This window comes from Podarcis raffonei, chromosome 3 (genome assembly GCF_027172205.1).
Source record: "Podarcis raffonei isolate rPodRaf1 chromosome 3, rPodRaf1.pri, whole genome shotgun sequence".
Taxonomy (NCBI): Eukaryota; Metazoa; Chordata; class Lepidosauria; order Squamata; family Lacertidae; genus Podarcis; species Podarcis raffonei.
Window position 1 is genome coordinate 115975087 of NC_070604.1, and position 24800 is coordinate 115999886.

The following is a 24800-nucleotide window of genomic DNA, read 5'->3' on the forward strand; positions in this document are numbered from 1 at the left end:
TGTGGCCTTTGCCCTAATTTTATGTGAATGGCAAGGATTTTTTTAAAAAAAGAGAAAGGGGGTGACGCAGACCCTCCAAGTGTCCCTATTTTCCAGGGACATCCCTGAGTTTCTGTTTTCATCCCAGAATGTCCTGCTTTTCCTTAGGATGTCCCTATTTTCATCAGAGAAAAGTTGGAGGGTCTGGGTGGCAGAAATGAAGGGTACAAGTACTGTGGTTCCAACCCCACCCACTTTTGTCTCACTGCGTGTATGTTGCCCCTAACGTTTCAGACTTGAGAGGATGTGTCCCTCAACATAAGAAAAGGCCCTTGCCCCTGGTAAAGTCAGGTGTTGCACTCAAAAGCTTTAAAACCCTGCTGAATCAGACCAAAAGCCTGTCTAGCAATCCATTTCCAGCTGGGTCAGATGACATACCTTAGAGCATCCACCTTTAATCTCAGGACTCATACTCGATATTGCACATAGATTTAGATAAAATGCAAGCCTACATGTTTACAGGGATGTACCACAGACCTTGAGAATAGAGACAAGATGTTCAAAGCTTCCCAGCCTGATCACCAGTAGGCGATTCCCATGTGCCATGGGATGATGTCATGATATATGGTGTACACAGATGTTACATGTTGTGATTGGAAGGTGAAGAGCTCAACAAAGAGGTGCCGGTTCCAGTTGAGCTTGAAATGTGTAGCTTTATAGGGAGATGAAGAAGAAAGTACACCTGTGCTATTAAAACAATGCAGGCAAGCCTCAATCCTCTAGAGAGAGCATCTCCTCGCTGTCAGTGAAGCGGTGATTTGTGAGGAAATGCTTCTCATCTAGTCCTTCCACCCCAGCCCCATCTTTTGCAGTAAAGGGGCTACTAAAAGGAGCAGGAATCACACCTGTTAGCACTCAGTCCCTGTCACCTTGGGGTCCAGCATGATTCAGTTCCTCGTTCGAGAGGGAAGGGTTGTTTAAAAAAAAAAGTGAGTATTTTTATGACAAATCAGCACTGATACTTTTGACTTCACTCACTATCATATGAGAGAGAAGGGAAATGATGCAATAACTATGGCTAATTTTTTTTTTATTTTTCAAAACGGAAAAAATGCTTTAAATTGCTAAGGCAGTGGTTTTCAAACTGTCTTTTGAGGTTCTTCAGAAACTTATCAGGGTTCCCTCAGTGGTAATATTAACAACGGCAAGCAACATGGATGACTCTTAAAGGGTATTAAGAAAAATACTTGGAGGATAAGGCTGTCAATGGCCATTAGCCCCAACAGTTATGTTCTACCAGCACTGGGAATTACAAGTGGGGAGAGCCAGTGTGGTGTAGTGGTTAAGAGCGATAGACTCGTAATCTGGTCCTTTCTTTCCAGGTCACCCCACATTAAAGTAATAGGTATATTCCTTAAACTGCAGAACAGAGAAGGGAAAAACCAACCCAGCTATCTGAAGCTATGCTCAATCTATTATTATTTCTAAATTAGCATCTTCTTCAGCACAATGATTAGAATGAAACCTAAGATAGACAAGAGTCTATCAGGTAGGAGTAGAAAGGCTTGAATCTATGTGAAACAACTTTCTGCAGAGTGATCCAATTTATTTCACCAAGGTAACTGGAGTTCAGGGTTAGAACTAATGCCTGAAAATAAATAAATAAATTTTAAAACACACACACACACACACACACACACACACACTATTGTCCTGTATGTAATAAATCAAATAGTAAATAAACAAACTAAGGCCATTCTTGCTGGAGTGTGTGTGCTGGTGGCCCAGCTTTCAGGATGATAGATTTATATGCATGTTTTTAAGGATATTATTCCTGCAACCTGATTCCTATCTTTGGTTATTGGGCCATATGGCAAGGGGTTTAAAAACAATTTACAAAATGCCCAAGAATATATTAACTTTGTTGTAGCCAGATGATGCATTGAAGCATAAATTACATCTCCCAGTAAGGTCCTGCCTGACCCAAAAGAATTCATCCCAAGGGATGGCAGGCTTGAAAAAGCTCAGCTTGCCCTATGGCAATGCACAGTTTACATTTTCACTGAGAGAAAGAAATACTGACATACAAATATATAAGATCCTAGGTCTCACTCACTCAGAGTACATCTATGATTGCTGGAAGAATCTTAAAATGGGGCATTTTAGGGTTCTTGATTAAAATTAAGCCCTATGTAGAGTAATTAGGGAGACGATATTCCTGGAACATTATGGAAAAAGAAACTCTCGCAAAAAGGGAAGATCAAAAGTGGAAGAACCAGGCATAACAAATGAGCATATGCTGGATGCAGTGGAAAGAAAGACCCACAACTCATGGATTTAAGGCATTCTGAGATGTAGGGGCAAGTGAATTTCCGCCCACTTCTACACACATCTATTCGCTTACCTAAGGACCAAACTCACATAACCATCTCCTGACGATGATTGTTTTTGCTATTTTTATTGATGTTGGTGAAAATGATAACACAAACAACAACAACAGTAGTCACAGAACTGGGGAATTGCTGTAGCTTAGTGGTAGAACATCTCTACATTCAATCTTTGTCATATCCAGGTTGACCCGGGAGAGAACCCTGAAATCCTGGAGGACTGCTGGCCATCAGTGTTGACAATGCTAAGCTAGATGGGCCAACAGTTTGGTTCGAGTGGGTATAAGGCAGCATCCTATGTTATTATGAGCACTGCTTAACCCTTTCCACACCAGCTGTTTTCCTCCTTAGAATCCTCCTATACTACCTGTACAGTGGTACCTCAGGTTACATACGCTTCAGGTTACATACGCTTCAGGTTACAGACTCTGCTAACCCAGAAATAGTGCTTCGGGTTAAGAACTCTGCTTCAGGATGAGAACAGAAATCGTGCTCCGGCGGCGCGGCAGCAGCAGGAGGCCCCATTAGCTAAAGTGGTGCTTCAGGTTAAGAACAGTTTCAGGTTAAGTACGGACCTCCGGAACGAATTAAGTACTTAACCTGAGATACCACTGTATTTTTTTTTATCCCACCAGTGAATTTTCTCCCACTGGTGGAAATGCAGTCTGAAAGAAAGCATTTGCGTGGAAAAAGAGCTACTGGAGAGGCAACCGTGGCTGCTTTCATCCCTGACCACTGGCCAGGGGCTGAAGGGAGTTGCAGTTCAGCAACATCTGGAGGGCCACAGGTTAGCCACCCCACACAAACTGGCCAGTTCTCGCTGCTGCTTTTCATTTGAGGGGGAATGGGGGAAGGCTAGGAGTCTAATCCATGCATCTGCTGTGTGAGATTTATTTAGGTGCTAGCGTATTTAGAATTGCACCGCCAACAGTTGTAGTCAGGAACCACAACAGAATGGAGGACAGTTCCACCTTCACACATCACAACTCTCTTGGGACTGGGGTGGGAGATTTGCAGAGGTAGCCAGGAACATATCTAGGTCAGAAGAATGCAAACTATATTTAACAGTTGCACAAGAGCAGAGGAATGCACTGAGTGTCTCATGCCAGGCTGCAGTATCACTTCACCCAGGACAAGACTGAAATACCAGACCTCCTGTATGCTCCAGAAATCTTTGCAACATGGCTCTCAAAGGGCCCCCTTCTCATAACATCAACCTCAAGGGCGCAGCTCAGCAACAAACAACACAAGCGGGGTGTGCTTCTGTGTCTTAGCTGAGCTGGAGAGAGAGAGGTGCCTCATGTCTGAGGAAAGGGACTGATACTGCAACAGAAGTGGGAGAGACCTAAGGCAGAAAATCCAAAATGGCTCCCTCTTCTCTCTGTAAACATAACCATAATAATACAGGAAATCAGTGTCAACCTGCTGTCATTTGATCTGCACCGCTGCCTCATCCCAGCTTCTGCAGGGGCTGACCCTCAAGGTGGTCTTGTCCTAACAGCCACGTCTCTGTGACCAGCCTTGTGTGGATGTGAAGGACACCCACTAGAACAGTAGGATGGCCTTCACAATGGAGAAAAGGGCCTTTTCAGCATCTGTTACCTTTCATAGAGAGCCCTTTACATTTACCAAGATAAGCGTTTCGTTGGAGGGAACACACACTTCAGTGTGTTAATTGGTAGCACTTAGCTACCGGTGAGAGCCTTTGTATGAGAGCCTAATGCACAAATTAATGGCGTAATCTTCCTTGCTATTCAGTGGACCAGCTTCTGAAACTCTTCCACATAAAAGGAGCGTTCAGTGCAAACGGTGCGTTACTGAACTCAATGGTAACTGCTCAAGGATCAAACTGCTGGGCAATGTGAGGAAGAGGCATCAGGATCTGGTTCTTCTGCTGATTAACAAGTTTGGGATAGCGAGGGAGATACCACAGAGAATATCCTCTGGCTGGCTCAGCTGCTATCCATAGTTTAGATTTGGAGCGGGGGTAATTTTTCGTTCTGTTCTTAACAGGGTGAGTTTAGAATCTGTCTAGAGATGTGCCTCTCTTTCCTCAAAAACTGGCAAAATGGGCAGTCATGGTAAGAAAGAGGAAAAACCTCCATCTTCATGGCACTAAGGTATCAGGAAATGAGAGGGGAGGTGGATGAGCTTGGAAGACAACAGCGAGACCATCTAGGAGAGTCTAAGAGATAAACATGGCATAAAACAATGCATACCGGCTCATTCTTGTCCACTCTGCCTGACAGCCACTCTCCACAATTTTAAACTAGGGTCTTTCCCTCTCCTCTCAGGAGATGCCAGGAATTGAATAGGAGACCTTCTACATGCAAAGCATGTTCCCTACCACTAACCACACAATATTAAATATGTCTACTCAGAAGTCAATCCCACTGTGTTCATGTACTCATGTAGGTGGGTATGCAGCTCTAGTCAAGCAAGGGAGCTGAAAAAGGAAGGAAGTAGTCTGCCTACAATCTCTGTTTCTCTGGATAGCAACATCTCCATGACTCTAGGTAAGGTCTCACACCAGGTTGCACTTCCCATTTCTGGATCCAGTTCTTAAAGCCAGCTTTTCAGATTCAAACTTGTCCTGCAATTAAATCCCTCATTTGAAAGAGCAATGAGGGATTAAGGTAGAGAGGGGATGAACACACAAACCCTGCCGTCAACTCCCATCCTAAACATTGCACATTTAGTGCAAAATTGTGAAAGGGAATTCAAGCTGCATTCAGAAGGTGATTAGAATCATCCCTACAATCTGGAACTTCTCATAAGGGGGGATTCTAAAGGCATCTACTGTGGAGGTTAGGAGAGAGCAGGGTGGTCATATGGGGACACTGGGATGGAGCAAGTATCCATCCCACAGGCCCCTGCCCAGGTTTAGGGCACATGCCTTTGAACATCTGAAGAAAGCTTAAGTCAGTTTCAAAAGAGAGGGACATTTGATAACGGCTTCAATTTATTGTAGCAAATGAATTACAGTATGTATTTATTTATTCAGAATGTAGAAACCACTCTACATTCAACAGTACAAGAATAAAACAGAAAACCGACCATAAAGCATTATTCAAAACGTAAAAGCCAGCAAGACATAAAATAGACTGCCTGGAAGTAAACAAACAGCACTGAAAACAATACGGTATCGGAGCTTGCTTCGCTTCCAAAGGGAGAGAATTCCAGAGGACTGGCACCACGATATTAAAAGCACATGCCTGAGTCACAGCATGCTTTACTGTAGGGGTGTGTGGCATCATCAACAGATCTTCATCCATAGATCTAAGTGGGTGGGAGAGGCAGCTTCTCAGGTACTCTGGTCCAGAACCATCTAGGGTTTTGTACACCAGTTACAAAACCTTGCATCTAGCTCGGTACCAAATTGGCAGCCAGTGCAAAGCATTCAGCAGAAGTTTCAAATGTTGTCAATAGCCTGGCAGCATTTTGCACCAACTGCAGCTTCCAGACCAAATTCAAGAACGGCCCCACATGAAGTTTATTCCTTATTGTAAATCTTATTTTAAATACAGCCCAATTATATGCAAGTCTACACAGACCGGGCTAATGAATTCAAACTTCTTAAATGAGTTGTATTGCTGCAACCACAATCTCATCACTACTATGACAAACATGTCTTCAGCCACTACGAAACACACAATACTAGCTCTTTAACCTCTGGGTAATGCAAGTAGCAGAAGTGCATGTCATGAACCTGGTGAAATTCCTTGTGACTCATTCCAAGAAACTCAAGAGAGCAGCTCTGGAGAACCATCATCTTCTACATAATTATAACTGTGCTGTGGCTTCACATTCTTACCATTATATTGGAATTTGGCAGGAATTAATAGCACAAAGCTACAAGCAGGTCCTTTCTTATACTGAACAGATAAGAGGCATGTAAATATAAGTTGAACCCTGCTGAATCAGACCAAAGACTTATCAAATCCAAGAGCCTAAAAGACAGTTAAAAAAAAAACCTGGGCCGACCAATAGGTCAGAGGATGAAGTTCCATGATCTGACAATTATATTGAGTAACAGTGGCATAAGGCATGTTGAACAACAGAACAAAGAAAAGATGCAGGGAATCCTGCCTACAAAAACTTCATCCAAACTCTTTCCCCCTTAAAAAAATAAAAAAGCCTATTCTTCTTGTTCACTTTGAGTATCAGCCCAAAAAGATGTAAAGTGCTTATTTTACCTCAATTATTTCATTTAAAATACACTATGCACATCATATGTAGTTTGAAGGGTTTTTAAGTATTTGTGGTCTCTTTTGTATACATATGTGTATGTTTGTTTTTCAGGTTTTTATTGATTGAGTTTATTTCAATTGATTTTAGTATTTTGTTTGTAATAATAATAATAATAATAATAATAATAATAATAATAATAATAATGGTGGTGTGGTAGAGTTACATGAGAAAGCAACAGATAGATAGAAATGTTCTGGCTGAAATTACCATCAGGTTCACCTCCTAAACTCCTTCCTGATGCCCTTGACAATCCAGTTAAGATTTGACAGCATTTAAAGATGACAGTGCTTGAGGTAATGGGACGGTGCCATAACAGGATTACAGGCAAATGTGAAGGAAAGGGCATACGGACGTAATGTCATTTCGGTAACAGCATCTGCAATCAGTTTGGGGGCTTTTTGTTTTGTTTGGGAGTACTGCTGACCGTTCCTTTAACACTGTATTACAACCAGGAAGAGTTTACTTCTACTGCATGATATAAAGAAACTGCTTCAATTACACATTATATCTCTAAGGAAAGACATAGGAAGTGATCCAAGCTTCCTAATGCTATTTAGAGCTGTTGATAACCCACATATTCTAGTGACTAAAAACAAGACCAAAAAAAAGTTGAGCTATGAAACAGGAAATCCCCATTCAAACCTTACTGCAGAGCCAGTTGTAGTGGTTTGAGTGTTCATAATCTAGTTCATATAGCTGCTGTGAGGATAAAATGCAAAGATGGGGGGCACTTTGAGCTCCTTGAGATGAAAAAAATAAAATAAATAAATTGTATTATTTAGTAGAAGAGAAAGTAGATGGTCTTTAAGGAGGACTTCCGGGTTAGCGCCATCGGCTAATGGCGGATTCCCTCCGAGCTCCGGAGGGAATCGGCTCCGCAGGAGTTGGGTCTTGCCGCCGCGGCGACGCGGGGACCCTCAGAAATCACAGGCGGTGAAGCCTGTGAACTTGGTGACTCGGCGGGCACCATTTGCGCCCGCCGATCCGCGAAGGAGCCTTTTTAAAGGCTTCGGAACGGGGGACGGGGTGAGGGCGCGGTGCTGAGAGTCGACTGCTTCTCCTGCGGAGTGAAGCCGCATGCCATGGTCGGAGAGCGCTGACTTCTTCTTGTGAACAATTGGACATTAAAAGCAACAACCCGTGAGTAGTACGGAAATTGGATTTACAAAGAAATTTTTTTTTTAATTAGGCACGATCGGGGAAGGCGCAAACAGGAAGTCCGTCTCCCCGTCTTGTAAATAATCTAAAGCAAGGATCAGCTAACTAAGGTCGAGAGAATTTTTTCTTGTTTATTGGGCAAAAGACATTAATTTCACGATTTGGCAGTATAAGTAATTTTACTGGAGGATAAGAGCTAATTTTGGGAGCTGAAGTGCCACCCCCCCCCGGACCCGGGAGTGATCCGCGAGAGAGCCTGTTGAAGAGGTATTGAAGAGTTTGACAGCTGGCAAATTAGCTGTCAAGACTGAAAAAGAGAACTTTGTTTCTGTTGTCTCTGCTGGTTATATTTGTTACAATTTGGTTATAATTTGTTGAAAACAAGGAAGAATTGATACAAACTAACTTGACTTTTGGATTTGAACTGGAAGGAATTTTAAGTAACCAAAATCCCTCTAGAGGGGGTTTTGGGACATTACAAGAATGGCTGAAGGAGGGAAAATACATGCTAAATTGGACAGAGTTTTTGTTCTCTTGGGAAAGTTACAAGGCCAAATTGATGTTTTGGCTACAAATGTTGCAACTCTGGATTTAACAGTAAATAAACTCATTGAATTTGATAAGGACTTGACTCAGGATGTCCATGCAGCTGGACAAGAAGAGAAACTTGAGAACTTTGAGAGTGTGGAGAAAGAGATATATGTTGTTCCTGAGGAAAAGGAAGGAGGAGCTGTAATGCTGCAGACGACAAAGGAGAGCCAGAGGCCTCACATGATGGCTACAAAGGAAAATAAGAACTTGATGTTGAAAATCTGGTTTGAATTGGAGATTGAAGAACGGAGAGATCTCCTTATGTGGAGATCTGAAGATCCAAGGATTACAAATCTGATTAAGATGGAAGTTGGAGCTTTGGGGACATTTGGACTTGAAAGGAGTAAGAAACAAGATTCGGGCTCCACTTTTAAGTATGGAGGTCCGGCTGGAAGAAACATGGATCCCATTCGGCTAGAGCTTCTCCGAGATCTGGTGTTTAATATTAAGGACTATCAAAAAAACTGGCAGAGAGGAATTGAGAGAGAATTAAGAGCCTTGGACGTGAGATCTCCAGGCTGATAGTAGATTAAGACTGATGAACATTTGTTGGGGATTGAAACCGGGAAAGGGGGGGTAGAGTTTGGGGATCCAAAGGGTGCATAATTACAATCTGTTTTTGCTTTTACTCTGTTTTGCTATTCGTATGAAAACTGGGGAAGTCGTGGAAGGGAATTTGGGTTGACTTTAGAAAGAGGTTTTAAGAATGAGTATTGATATATAAATATTGATGTTTATAAGGTAAAATTGGCTTTTTAAAAATGAACTAAATAGAAAAAGGTCAAAAATTGGGGATAAGAACTTGTTGAACTAACAATTTGAATTGGAATATAAGAAGGGGAGGTGTGGGGAGGTCAGGGAAATATGTTATAGAAAAATAAGGATTGTAAACTTTATGTGTTTTTAACTTTTTTTCTTTTTTCTTTTTTGATTTTTTAATGTATTAAAGTGGAAAATTTCAATAAATATATTACTAAAAAAAAAGTAGATGGTCTTTAAGGTGCCTGCTGATGAGGACTTATGGGGATCTGTCATACCCAAGTGGAGGCTACTAACGCCATATTTATCGTATGATGCCTAGAGCTAGTTCAGACCATATGACACCAGTCCTGAAAGACCTACATTGGCTCCCAGTACGTTTCCGAGTGTTCAGCCTGGACACTGAGGTCCAGCTCTGAGGGCCTTCTGGCGGTTCCCTCACTGCGAGAAGTGGGGTTACAGGCAGCCAGGCAGAGTGGAATGCCCCCCATCAGATGTCAAGGAAATAAACAAGTATATGACTTTTAGAAAACATCTGAAGGCAACCCTGGTTAGGGAAGTTTTTAATGTTTGATGTCTTATTCTGTTTAATATTCTGTTGGGAGCCGCCAACAGAATGGGCCAGATGGGTGGGGTATAAATAATAAGCTGTTGTATTATTATTATTATTATTATTATTATTATTATTCAGAGCCACAACACATAAACCATGATTTTATTCCCCAAATCCATTGGCTAAAGATGGCAATTCCTCTAACCCAGCTGCCAGTTTGCCATAGCCCTTCAAAAGTCTCCTTGTTGTCTTCCCCTACCCCCCCCCCACTGTTCCCAATTTCCATGTTGGAAGACATGTAGCCCATGCAGGGTCCAGCAAATGGAGAGGTTTCCTTTAAATAGTAATTTATTATGTTTATTCATTCCACTTAGGTGACATATGATTCTTGTATTACAGTAAATTTTCCAGCTTTGTTCAGAATCTGGCATATAATTTGGTTGCTCTCTCTTCCCACCCCTGCCAAGAAGAAGAAGAAGAATGCACAGCCCTGCCTTTAAGGAGGAAGACGACAGGTCTTTCTTTTTTAAAAAATGCAAAAAACACTTCAGAGTGCACTTTTGACTAGAAGAGCATGAAGTTCCAAAGAGCTCCTCCTGCTACTGTGTGCTCTTCTCCCCCACACTCATGTCCAACAAACCTCCTTTCTTTCGCATCAAGTATGCCTTGCCAGTAATATCACAGATGCCCCTTGGCCGCCAAGCCAACAGCTTCCTCATTGTTTGCCTCCCTGAAAAGTTTTGTTGCCAGCCAATTGATGGACCGCAAACAAAAGCTTATTTGACCAGCACTTGTTCCAAAACAAAGACCCAGCTACAGAAGGAAGTGGCAATAGAGGCAGCCAAGTTGATACTCTTAACAATTTTGCAAACCCCAAACAGAGAAACATTTCTCTCTCCTCCTTCTGGGGCTCACGAGCCCACCAAGCAATGCTGCTGAGTGCCCTTATATTGCTGGCATCACCCTGATACCCTCTTCCAGCCACAAAGCAACAAACCTTGGTTTGCCATCAAATGTAGACCCAACAGGAAACTGTAGCCAGTTCCAGGTTATTGCAACTCCCATGCAAGGCACATGCTGCAAAACACCTCTTTGTCAGGTTCACACTTTTATGTTTTTAGGTGTGCACTTCAGTGAACACCATTTGTTTGATGTAGTGGTAAAGTGTCATACTAGGACTTGGAAACACCTGGGTTCTAGTTCTCACTGAGTCATTAGATGATATTGGGCCAGTCATTATTTTTCAATCTAACCTACTCCACAGGGTTGTTGTGAGGATAAAGTGATATATAATGCCTTAAGCTCCTTTGAGGAAGGGGTGTGTGTATAATATACAGTAAATAAATAGATTTAGCAAGCAGGTCAACACACCAGAAAAACCTATTTACCCAGCTGGACAAAAAAACAACATTTTACCTGTTACCAATACAGATACGCATAGCTGGAAGATACAAGATAGATGGCCCAAGGAGGGTGGGGAATCACCCCACCCACCCCAAATGTCAAAAAGTGATAACATACCACGTGCAGCAAATTGTTTACTTTAGCAATCCTAACTTTCCCCTCGCTCAGCTGCACTTGCTAAAGTTGTCAGAAGGAACTGATAGGAAGAGAAGAAGAAGTTGCTTTGGCCTCCAGTGACACAGAAGAAATTCACATGTTAAGTTACTGATTAGACAAAACACCCTCCTTGGGATGCAGCCGTCACATCCCTGATAAGGAAAGTTGGAAAACCACTGTGTCACCCAGTCCAGCCAGCCCTTTCTTGCAGTTCTCAAGTGGACGAAAGTGTTCCTTGCCATCTGCAACTGTTAAGGATGACTTTCAACAATAGGCTTGCTTCATAATACCAGGAAAAATATAAGGCTCACAGGAACATTTTTTACCCTTTAAGCAAGCAAAGAATTATGAGGCACAGAAAGACTTAACAACTTTGTGGTGGCAAGAACTTTTGCAGCCGGGTCCTACTAGTTTACATGCATGAAGGAGACAGTGAAGAAGCTGGGTCTGCAGAAACATAGGCCTATAAGGAGAGCGGAAAGAATTCCCCAAAGCCTTTAAGAGTAGAATGTACTAGACAGTTACAGACTTGGTATAAGGCAGCTCTGTCTGTATGTCTCTTCCCTCAAAAGCAAATCTGGAAAGAATGTATTTTCCCTGAGCTCCTCCCTAGGTTTCAAGTTTATGCAAAATGCTTCTCACCGCCAACTCCTCCAGATACTGTTTCGATTAATTTTGTTTGTGCATGTAAACACTTTCACGATGTTGTCGTTACTGTTAAAAGAAGTATACTGGACCATATTTGAGTTTGAAATTTCACGGGCTGGCTTTGCCAAAATCGGCAAAACAAGGCATCAGCTTTAAAGTAACCCAGAATAATTTGTCAGCTGTGACAAAATGTTGTCACCTAAAAGGTTGCACACTCCTAAATAAATAAATTTAAAACAAAATAAACGAAACCTGAAAGAATAGGAAAGCTGGGAGAGGGGAGTTGGCGACGACAACTACAACAATCCGTTTTTCAAGACCACATGTGATTATTCCTCAGAGCCATCTGTATCTCTAGTATGAAGTATAAAAAAAGTAATCACAACACATGCTTGGCTTTATTTGCTATTTTAAATAATGAATATTGTGAATCCATATACCTATTAAAGAGGTGAGAGAATGTGTATATGTTTATAAGTACATAAGAAGAGCTTGCTAGAACCTGGTCCAGCATCCTGTTCTCACGGTGGCCAACCAATGCCTGTGGGAAACCCACAAGCAGGATCTGGGCATAAGAGCCCTCTCCCCTCTTGTGGTTTCCAACAATTGGTATTCAGAAGCATTGTTGTCTCCAGCAGTGAAAGAAAAGCACAGTCAACTTGGCTAGCAGCCACTGACAGCCTTATCCTCCATAAATTTGCCTAATCCTCTTTAAAAGCCACCCGCAGTGGTCGCCATCACTGCCTCTTGTGAGTTCAAGTTTAACCATGTGCGTTGTGAAGTAGCACTTTCTTTTCTCCGTCCTGAATCTTTCAACACTGAGCATCATGTGGGTGTCCCTGATTTCTAGTACTGTGACAACATCATGAGGCAGTGAATTCCACAGGCTGATGACATACTGAACCATTGCAACTGCTGGTGCCTACCTATTTATTTCTCTGAAGTCCCCTAAGATTTTGAGAGCAACACATCTTCAACATACTCCAGCAAGACAGGATTACTAAGTCAAGGTACCTCACGTTCCCTGGTGTTCAATCGTGGAACTTTGCCATGAAGTCTATAAACAAACGCAGCAGGAAGAATGTTCTAATCCTACGGTGTTCCTAACAGCAACATTGCAGGCGTGTCTCCTTTGCAAAGCCTCAAAACAACTGTCGCCAAAAGAAGATGTGTTTGGTAAGGATGGGAAGTATGAATATTAAAAAGCTCTCTTGCATTCCATGCCTGACGAAAATGTAAAATTCACAGTGAACAATTTTTTCCTATTAAACAAAACAAAAGGACCATAAAATACAAGTCTAATTTACAAAAACAGGGAAGTGCCTGAGTGAGAATATTTAATTACAGCTCTAAAGTACACACACTTCCCAGCGACCATTCATTCACGGCATTAATAATAATTAATTAATTCATGAGCTTGGTCGGATTTCCGCCAGATGTTGGTTAGGAAATTTGATTCTGGTTTTTTTTTAAGGAAAAAAGTATATTGCTGACAATTCTCTAAGTAATAGTATCCAGCAACTTGAGGGAAATAGGTGTCCTTTAAAAGGGGGGGGGAGGTTAACTGTGGATTGTAACAGTACAACAACTGTGCAAACATTCATACAACAACGGAGAGTTGTTTGTATGGCATTGATACATACAACCAAAATTACGCTTTCCAGAGTTTATAAAAGAAATACATTCTTTTTTCAAAAAAAGTATTTCTTGTAGTGAGGAGGCAAGAAACTATTGCAATGATTGATCCCCCCCCCCACATTTATTTTGTCTTATAAGTTGTAGCTTTGCAGACAAATTAGGCATTTGCCCTAAGAAGCTTTCAATCTAAATTTCATTCTAGGTGGAGATAAAAGTCAGGAGTGAGAAATGTGAGTGAGTTCAGTCACACGTATTTGGTCTTTGTTTCAAGTGGAGTGGAGGATTAAGGGCTGAAACCAGAGTCTTCAGCCAAAGAGGTGGGTCTTGACAGGAGGAGGGATTTGAAGGAAAAGAGAAAGACAACATCACACAGCTGATCTGGAAGTGGGTTCAAGGCCAAAGGGGGCAGCAAGGAAGAGTGAGCAGAGTTAAGGAAACTGGAGCCTCTGGGGAAACTGAAGGAAGTAGTGTTTGTTTATTTGATCAATTTATATGCCCCAGTCTTTTGAAAAACTTTCCCTACAAGGCAGCCTACAAAAACAAAGTAATAACAATATATAAAATGGAACAACATTCTTAAAGGCAAAAACCACAATATGACCAATAATTCAAAACAGCCAGCGATAAACATAAACCTTTAAACAGCACAGTCCAATAAAAGCATAAATTCACAAGCCAGAACAACATCACTGGAACAGCACTCCAATTAAATGTAGTGTTATTAGAAGAATCCCAAATTGGCCCCGCTGCCATCACAATTGGGCACTGAGCCCAACTGCTGCACCAGCTCTAGTCTGGCACTGTGATCTGCCTCCCACAGCCCTTTCTACCCCAAGCAGCCTGCAGCCAGGGTTAGGACTGTACCATTACTGCTGCAGTTATCGAAATATGAGCGGACCACGTGAGAATAATGTGACTGAGGGCACGGGTGAAAATAGATTGGACCCAGTGTATCTTACAGAGCTCCTCTCAGGCTGCTTCTCTTTCCAAGTTAAATCCACTGGACGTTTGGTGCAGTCGTAATGTTGAGTGTTACTGACATACCTATAGAACAATCTCCCTTGGGAGGTCTGCCAGGCTAACCATTACGGTTTTCAGTGCCTGGTCAAAGCACTGTCATCATCACAAACCTTCAAGATTTGGCCATTGTCTGGTTTATATTGCTCTGGCTGCGTTGTTTTATCGTAACACTGATTTTACAATTGAGTTACATTGGCCCCGTTGCAAAGATGTCAGTTTGAAGTGGGTTTGTAATTGTGGTTTGCAGAGAGCATGCATTTTGCTGAATTATAGTCTGCCTTATTTGGATATCTGAACAATATGTGGTTAATGCAAAAGTGGATGTAAACTAACATACATGAAGGGAGGTACTTATTAAACAAGGTAGATTCTTTTTCATGAGAAAACTGTGGGATAACCAGCCTCATATAACCAACATGCTTAAATCTAATGCATGGAGTGGTTAATGGCATAGAGTAAGCTGTCCTGCCAGGCTTAGCTAGGTCACTCCTCCTCACCTTGGGAGGAAGCTATTATTCCCCTTCGGTCTACTTGAAAAGCTCAATATGTGAGGGTTGAGCTGATTGCGGAAACTCAGACCCCATGGTTCTTATAAGCCATTCTGGTGTTTCTATACCAATAATTTAGGAACTTTCACCACTTTGTAACAAAGCCAATTTTTACTGCCTGTGGAACCTTTTCTGAATGCTGTATGGAAAAGCACATGAATCTGACCTTTGGAGAATTTGTAAGTAAACCATCTTTAACTTATCAAAGGTGTGGTCTCCTCCTATCCTGTACTAAAGGAAGAGGAAAGCTTTGGAACTCACACGGGCATATTTTAAAGGTCTAACAGCCTATATTTCCATGCTTTACTTTGCTGCTTGTTTTCTAATTTTAAATCTCTCCTGGGATTCTCTCACCAAAGAATACTTGCCCCAAACCTAGATCTTGGCACCAACAAAAACAAGGACACAGTTTATCATATACTGTATCTGCTACTGAAATTCATGCAAAGAGTGGGTCCCATCTGCTGCTCTCCTAGTTATCTAAACTCTCTTTAGTTAAACTCTACTTCCAGCCCCATTTTAAGCAGGTTAACCTGAGACATAGTGACTGCGCCAAGCTCATCAGGTAAACTTTACAACTGAATGGGATTTGAAGCTGAGACTCCCAGTCTTAGTACAATACTCTAACCCAGGGTTAGCCAATATGGTGAACTACAAATCCCATCGGCATCAGCCAGAATGGCCTATCAATAAGGAAGATAAGAGCTGTAGTTGATTCATGAGCCTGTATTACTTTTTATCTAGTCAGCTGTCTTTGTTGTATAAAATGACTGGTTAGAATTTTGTACTGAGGGATATAGATGGGTGTGTGATCGTGTCTATTTTTAAGCTGGAAAGCATAATGTTAGTCTAATTAATTTTTATTTGAGTTTTACTATATTGTATTTGATTTCTATATGGTACATCATTTTGTGTTTCTTTTAAATATAGAACAACTATGACATTTTCAAAATAAATAATTATATACAAAATAAATAATTGCGAGAAATCAATCTTTTAGTATGATAGCACCTATTCTCTGGCACTCCCTGCCTATCAATATTAAGTTTGTTGTACTGTTTTCAACACTGGCTAAAAAAGATTGTTGTTCTGGCAACCTACCCAGATGATATTTGTTTTTAAAGCTGTTAGTTTTATCAATATTTTGATGACAATTTGATGTCTACTTTTTTTTGTCTGCTTTTTTCATTATTTTAAAAAATATTATTTTATGTAAACTGTTTTTTATCTATTATTATTAAGCAAGTATATAAAACTTGCTAAGTAAATAAACACACTAAAACAAACATCTGGAGGGCACCAGGTTGGCTACCCTTACATCCTCAATGGTGATGCCCAACCAACTCAGAGAAGGACCTACGTGCAGGTCTAGGGCATGCGCCCCAGATCATCATCCCATATCTTCTGCCATGCACTGCAGCTTCATGGCAGATGAGTCACTGTGAAAGAGTTTCCTCACAGACAGGAAGCTGGAAAGCTACTGCCCTGTCTCACACAGAAGAACAACCCTCCTCTTATTACCAAGGTTGCTCTAATAATGGATGGGTTTAGATCTACAAGTACACTTTGCAGAACAGGCTATGGTACTACTTAACCGAGAAAGTCCAAGTAAGCTAACCACTAGGCACTGTTGTTGTTGTTTTCCTGCCAAGAAAGGGATGGCGGAGGGAGGGGGAGCTCTCCACAGATCAAGCAAAAAGGTTGTGTTTTCAATCCTTCTGTTTACTGTCACACTCGGATAAATGCTCTAGATGAGCTGCTTTTGCAATCAGAATTCATACTTAATTTAACTTGCATTTCACTTCTGCAGGAAGCATCTTAACTTGGAGGATTTATAAAATAAAGATGATTGCCCCTGCAATCAGCTGGTGCAGAAGGGCTGGGAATTAAGCAGGGCCGCTTACCAACTAAATGACGCTACTTTGTCAGCCTCCCATGGCTTGCGGGGACACAGTGTCAGCTTGTCTTGTTAATCTACAGGAAAATATAGTTCTGTTTCTATAGATGCTGGCCTAGAAATTGGTGGAAGAGGTGAGGATTCAACAGCCCTTGCCACACTCCAGTCATATGTGTGCATTCATTTACCTATATCTCTATTTGCAAAGGCAGCTTCGGTTAATCTGTTACGGCTGTTCTTATGGTAGTAGAGAAATGAATGGAGGATTAAATTAAAGCACAGAACGTATAGGTTGCAGAAAACTAGCAGATTTCCATACCAATATATATTCAATCAGATAAACCAAGGAGTTATGGCATGTTTATGAACATTCCAGCTGCCAAGATGTTCTTAGAAAGATTCCAAGATACTAAGCCCTGGGATCTCAATTTGCTGTTTGGTGAGACAGGCTGTAGGTAGAAACACTATCACAACAGTCATCTATTAGGTGAAAGCAGATGTGGCATGAGCTTGCCATGTTACAGAAATGGGGACTATAGCTAGCTAGGTCCTCTCAGACCATGAGTCAGCATGTCTTCAACGAACAGCAAGAAAATCAGTAACTCAACTTCATTTGCTGATTTCAGCTTAAGTTCGTGGCCATTGTAGTTTGCTGGAAACCTACCTCAACTTGATTTAGGGGAGAAAGTCATAGCTCGTAGTATCTGATTTGCATGCAGCAGGTCCCCAGATTCAACCCCCAACATTTCCAGGTAGGGCTGGAAAGGTTCCCTTTCTGAAACTCTAGAGAGACCTGCTGCTGGTCAATGTAGAGAATACTGCATTGGACAGACCAACAATTTGACTCGGTATAACAGTTTCCAATGTTCCTACCTGAAAACATTTTAACAATGAGTTTTAAATGACATTTTCTAGATCCAGGATGCCCTCAGTATGAAAATGTTTGCCAACCTGGGGTCTAAATTAATTGAACAGGGATGTGCAGGTACTGACACCAGAACACCACTAAATATTCTGTTAGCCTCAGCCCTTAAAACCCATCCTTCAGAAGCACAATATGCTACAAACCTTCCAGAGGCACGCTGGGGCCATTCCATGGCACTGATGCGTGAATCTAGCACTGGCAGGTGTGTGATACGCTTTGGTCCAACTAGCTGGAATCCTTCCCAAGCGAGATGGAATCCTTATAAGCATTTTGTATGAGGGCGATCGCCTGGAAGTGACAGCTATAATTTAAGTTTATACCTGAAACTTCCATTGTAATTCTTTTTTTCCACACTCTCATATAAAAATAGCCCTCAGTAGCCAAAATTCTTCTTGGCTGATGCTAGGCTGGGTGGAAATCTTTTAAGTGTGTAGAGGAAGAATTATTGTTTGTGGGTGTCTGTATGCATGTGTGCATGTGCATGCTGGTGGAGGGAGGTATCCTAATTTATGGTTTCACAAAGAGCAACTAGACATTCTTGCCTTTTCAAGACTAGAATATGACTTTTAGAAATCAGTGGGACACTAGGTTTCTCAAGCAACGTTTTACAGCTGCATACAGACATACATTAAAAATTGCATTATACAGGCATGCAACAATCTTTTCACTAGCCCAGAGATGTTGTTAGATTAGAACTCTCGTCAACCCTGAATACTGAAGATGATAGGTCTGCATGCAGTAGAACAACATCTAGAGTTGGACGTAGACTAGTCAGTTGCATGAACTAATAAAAACTTTTAATCAGCTAAACTGGTGCTCCCCATTAATGGGGTATGTTTTTTATACACTATCTTTAAAATATAATTATTTATAAACACTGCAAATGAAAGGAAGCTCTTAAAGGAGACATTACTCATATGACTGATTTGTTTGAATGATTCTGTGACTTGAAAACAGACTCTGTAAGTTCTAGTGTTAGAACTTTATATATATACATATTTTTAAAAAGAGGTATTACTCTATAAGCATGTCAATCAGCCAATAAGACCCAAGGGTCTTTATGTACCAGGTATATTATACATTCACACACACACTTTACTAAAGAATGCAACACGTAACTAACAACTCCCAAGACACAGGAACACAGGAAGCTGCTACCACTCTTGACAGTTTTGAACTGTAAAGAGTCTTGTGCTTTGGTAATGCCTTTATAGACAACAATGCACACTGCAGTGCAGAGAACAACAGAGTGTAAGGATGGTCTTTAACTAAACTGTCCTTGTGAGGATTACTGCTAGCACAATGGAGCATCCCCCCTCTGCCCCATGTGTGTGCCACATGCATGCACACACCGCTCCAGAGGGTTGGAGGGACCTCCAGAACATACTTAGCAGTTGTGCATGCGCAGGGGGAGATGGTCCGTTGCACAAAGAGGAATCCTTGCACTGACAGAACAACTTATTCAGCACTATACTGAATACCAAACTAAGAAGAGCCTACTGGATCAGGCTAGTGGCCCATCTGGTCCAGCATCCAATGGCCAGCAGTAAGCCCATGGGAAGACCACAAGCAGGACCCGAGTGCAACTGCACTCTCTCGTCCTGTGGCTTACAGCAACTGGTATTCAGATGCATACTGCCTTCAACAGTGGAGGCAGAATATAGCCATTGGGGTTAGTAGCTTGCCTTGCTTTTTTTCTTGAGATCTGAGGGAATTCTCTGTCCACAGCAAGATACATCTTTCCTCTCTCTCTCTCCCCCCCCCCCGCCTCCCTTGAAGAATAACCTACAGCAGATTAGCAGGGGTGTAATAAGGACTGCAAACTGGGGCGAGCGTGACACGAAGCCATCATTTCTCAGGCCTGCTGAGAGACGCTGAAGCCATTCAAAGTGTAGCTTCCCCTTTTTCAGCTGCTCGTCGGCAACAATGGCTGAAAAGCTGGGCCGGTTCCAAGGGTAGACAAGGCCCATATGTTTAGACGCTAGTCCTGGCAGGAAGCCTGAGTCAACAGACTTCACACAGGAGAGATCCATTATGGGATGTATCTTCAGGCCACAATGATATGCCATGGCTACCACTGCAACCTCAGGCCTCAAGTAGTAGTCACAGAGGCTATTCCTTCACCGCACACAGAGAGAGGGGAATGAGGGGGTTGTGCAGTTCTGCATAATTACCCTTGTCCTGATTCAACAGCAAGCAGTTTGTCGGAAGCTGTTGTTCTGACACGGAGCAAAGCAACCGAAAAGGAAGGGGGGAATCTCAAGCCTAGCAGAACTCTTATTACCAAGAGCGGCTCACACAGTGTGCTTTCAGGTGTACACTTGACATCTTAAGTGTGAGCCCATAAACATTTAATGCCTGAATGTCACACACAAAATTTAATACTGCTGTAAGTTTTAGGGGTCAGAGTCTGTGGGTGCAAGTCACCCATAACGACTGGAATTAGTAAAAGTTAAGACTTAATCAAGGTTTGATTGAACTGTGCTGAGCACAGAAATTCCTGGATTTAGTTTATGCTAACTAGCAGGCCAGCTCCACAGAACTAGCTGGGTGGGTATCATTGGAAAAACGAAGGCTGATTATGCCCTGTCATTATCCCAGTAAGAAGACCCTTAAAATATCTTCTTAGACTGATCTACCTCACAGGGTTGTAGTGTCAGGCCTGGTTTGGAAAACACTTTTATTAAGGAACGTGTCTTTTATTGATTAGCTTTGTATGGAAATGCTATTAAGGCTTTTTTTATTACAAGTGCCAATGTGTTATTTTATTGCTTTGTCTTATTATTTGGGGTTTATGCTGTTCTTAAATCTTTTGTAAGCTGCCTTGCAAAGAATTTATCCTGCTAATAGGCAGGATATAAACCTATTAAGTAAATAAACTGAATTTAAAAAATAAAACAAGAGTCCAGAATGAGGGAGAAGGAACCTAAGTTTTCAAGGACTCCAACCAACTATTCTATCTTCAAACTAGTTTAAATTTCTTCCCGAGAAGAAGTCATGAGAAGCCTTTACTAATATCATTCGGAAACAGCCTCAATGTGTGACGATTTACTGTGGCCATTGTTATTAAATGTAGCACCAGCTACGGTCCAAATACCTGGCATAGAGCGAACTCCTGTATCATACCCAATCCCAGGAGGTGGTTGATACCAGTGAGAGAAATGTGAATAGAATATCGTGAAACTATGTAGAAAATTAATCTATGGAAATTGATTTCACAAGGTAAAATGTTGGCCACCAACTTGGATGGCTTTGAAAGAGGATTCAGCATGTTGTTATTCGTCATTAATGTGCCTAATAGACTTGTTCATCTATCAGTGGCTAATGGCCATGATGGCAATGTTCTACTTCTAGCATCAGAGGCAGTATATGCTTCTGAGTCCCAGTTGCTGGGAGAGGGGTGTTGCACTCAGTTCCTGCTTTTAGGTTTCCCATATGCAGGTGGTTGTTCACCGTGAGAATAGGATGCTAGACTAGATGGGCCACTGGCCTGATCCAGCACGTCTCTTCTTCTGACATTCTTAGGATACTCAGAGATGCACTAGCTCCTACCCTAAAGTTAAGTGAGCAAATTTAAGTTTCCCCCGCATTCCTCTCTTCATCTTACCTACAAAAAATTCACCTGAAATTTTGTATTTGTGGTGTGGAATTTAAAGTCTACCATTTGAAAAGTTGCTCCACAGTTGCAAAGCAAGAAGCAAAAAGGTTTGGTACTTTTATTTTAGGATGACGACAACACCAGAAGTACATGGCGGAACTACTTTGCGGATGGCAGGGATGGATGTCCTCATTGTGGCCCTCTATCTTCATGGTTCTTTAATTATACACATCTGCTGCTCTCCATTAGAATACAGTAACAACAACCCCTCAGTCTCTCCCAACAAAATGCAGTTCTTAAAATGTTACTCCCTCCTTCATCATTCATGAACAAAGAATTCAGTGGAAAGGAACAGATAGTTAGATATTGTAAAAACAAACAAAAAAACACCCTGCATCTGGAAGCACGCACACAAAAAAGCAAAGCTTTTCCCCCAGACCTTTCTGCCTTATCCTAGAAAGACCCATTGCTGGAATTCTTGTGTGCTCTTACAGAAGACACAAGGTATCTCACTTTCTCCATCTCCAGAGCCATATCAGGACATAGTTTACACGGAGGATTACTTCCCTATCTAGGCAGCATAGTCCAGTCCATTCACAGCCTTTCTTCCAAACACACAAGCAGAGAGAAAATGGGGAAAACATTATGCTATGCTGCATTGCACATTTTAATTCTTCTCTTTAAATGGAATTTGGAACACTTAGCTGACCATGACCTGAAGAAAATATTGCTGGTAGTTGATTGTAAACTAATCGGAACAGAAAACTTCTTTTTGTAAGCACCATGCACACAGATTAAAGTGGTATTATCAGAGTTGTTATTAGTAATAGTAATAAAAATATCAGCATCAACCATGTACATGCTTAGAAGCTGAAAACATCTGTATTGATGAGCTTGCAATCAACACTTGGCAATATTTCCCACACATAAAAACACCTGATCTACATCTCCTAGATATATATTCCAGGGCCCTGTAACCTGTTGCATCTCACAAGGATCCTGTGCCTTTAACAGCTGCACGTGAGTCAGTAATTCAACAAGCACAACACTGAATTTCCATCCAAAAATACTCTACTTCTTCCAGCAGTCTGTAATTAATTTATGCAATTGCAGTCACGAGATGTGGCGATGACCACTAACTTGGGTGGGAAATAGAATACAGAATAAATTATGCAATCTGTGTGCTTTTTGCACAGAATCATAGAACTGTGGAGTTGGAAGGGACCCTGAGGGTCATCTAGTCCAACCCCCTGCAATGCATCCCTAGCAGGTGGCCCTGGCAGGTGGCCATCCAACCTCTGCGCAAAAACATCTAATGAAGGAGAGTCCACCACCTTCTGATGGAGTTCATCCTGATTTTGCTAATCAGGGGAGGGGCAAGAAGCTAAATGGGGCACTGAAACCAGGGCTACCTCAAGACATTTTGCTGCCTGGGTGGGAACTGCAAATGTCAACCCACTGCTCCCAAGGGAAAGTAAAGAACATCCAAGACTGATCAACGAATATTTCAGTGCATTTTCCCACCGCTTTCCAAACTGCAAAAAAATCTTATTCTTTTTCAAAGGGAATTTGTTGTAGGGGGACAAAGCCCTTTAATCCATTTAACTGTGCAAACCTAAAGTTCCAGTATGAGCTTAAATCCTTCTCACAATTTGGAGATACCCAAGATGGGCCTCTGGCCTGATCCAGCAGAGCTCTTATGCTCTTATGTGTCTTGCCCATATTCATAAACACACACACCATTCAAAATTTCAGAAATCCCTGGAGGGCTAGATACTTAGCTTTCTCTCTCTCTCTCTCTCTCTCTCTCTCTCTATATATATATATATATATATGAGAGAGAATTAAGGTTCTTAGGGTCCTAAATCCTACACTTTTTTATACTTCTGCAAGATTGTGGCATACCCGTAACTCTGACCTGGAGCCCTTCACACATTGATGAAGCCAATCCAATATTGTGTGGTTTATTTGCTAATGAAATCCAGCAATTGTCAGCCTGGGAAATCACTCAGGTATAAAGCCCAGAGGGGTTGATGTCAGCTGGACAAATATTTCACCTACGCTAGCACATGTGAAACTTTTCTGCCCTTTCTGCCAGCTCACAGCCTCTCCACCCCCTTATCTTTCCATCAACACAGCATATAGGTAGCTGTTTTTCAACCTCAGGGCTGCACCTTGCCTGTGCAAACAGCCTACTCACCCAGGCAGTGGGTGTCGACTGGCACTTTTGTTGACCCGAGGATCAAGCAGCTACTCGCTGCTGCCCATGCTGCAAAAAACTGGCTTTCCTATTCAGAGCTAAGAACTTCCCAACATCTCTCTTTAGCAAAGCATGTCTTTTCTTGTGAGCAACTTCAGCAGAAAGGCGAGACAGAGGAAGTATGAAGCAAAAACAGGGCTGCAGCTGGCCCGAAAGGATGGACAAAACAAGATGGTGGAAGACATAAGGCCGCTTCCAGATGACATGTTTACCGAAGGTTCATTTCCGATTTGTTTGCTCGGTAGTTTATAAGCCGTCACTTCAAGCCAACTGTTATCCCCCACTTTCCAAAGTATTTTCCTGTCCCTTTGTTGAAAAGGTCTGTGGGTTTGTTGCTGCTGTTTTGTTTTCTGGCAGTGGGTTTACTGAACAAAAACACCAAATCCACTTTAATTGCACAACATGAATATGCAGGTATGTGATTGAATCCCACCTGGAAGCACCCATCGTGTTTTGATTTGTAATCCTACTACTACACAGTGGCATCCTGGCAGTCTTTTAATGGCCCAGTTCAAATGATAGAAAATCCTTGTACCTATGGCCCACGGCTGTCTTGCAATGGGGCTCTGAGATTCCAGGGAGATGGATCAAAATTGTGGGTTTTCAGTCACTGAGCTACAGCCATTTCTCAGTTATAGCATACTCTTCACTGACAGGATAGTCCCATGAAAGCTGTTCAGGTGCTGAGGCCTTAGAACTCAGGAACATGCCACCCTGGGGCAAACCTATATATACTCAGAAGTAAGCTCCACTGAATTCAATGGGACTTACTGCTAGACGGAGGTTTGTAGTTTGCGTTCTGCAAAAGTGGCCCTCTTTGCCCCTGCAATGTCCGTGTTCCCCTTTATGTAAAAACCATCCTAAGAAAACAACAAAATGAATTAAAAACCACAGACCAGTAACTTCCTTATGTTCCTTTCTGCTTTGGGGCATTTATGATATCATAAAGGTGGTTCTCTTTCAACTGCTAAAACACAGACATGTTGAGGAAAAGCTTCCCTTTTATGGATGTCTTTTAATTATTATTA

The 24800-nt window shown here is 41.8% G+C and overlaps 1 protein-coding gene across 3 annotated transcripts in view; it reads right to left on the reverse strand.

Annotated features, from left to right (window-relative positions):
• BCL11A (BCL11 transcription factor A) overlaps window positions 1-24800 on the reverse strand; it is a 233395-nt gene that overhangs the window by 53316 nt on the left and 155279 nt on the right. The window lies entirely within an intron of this gene.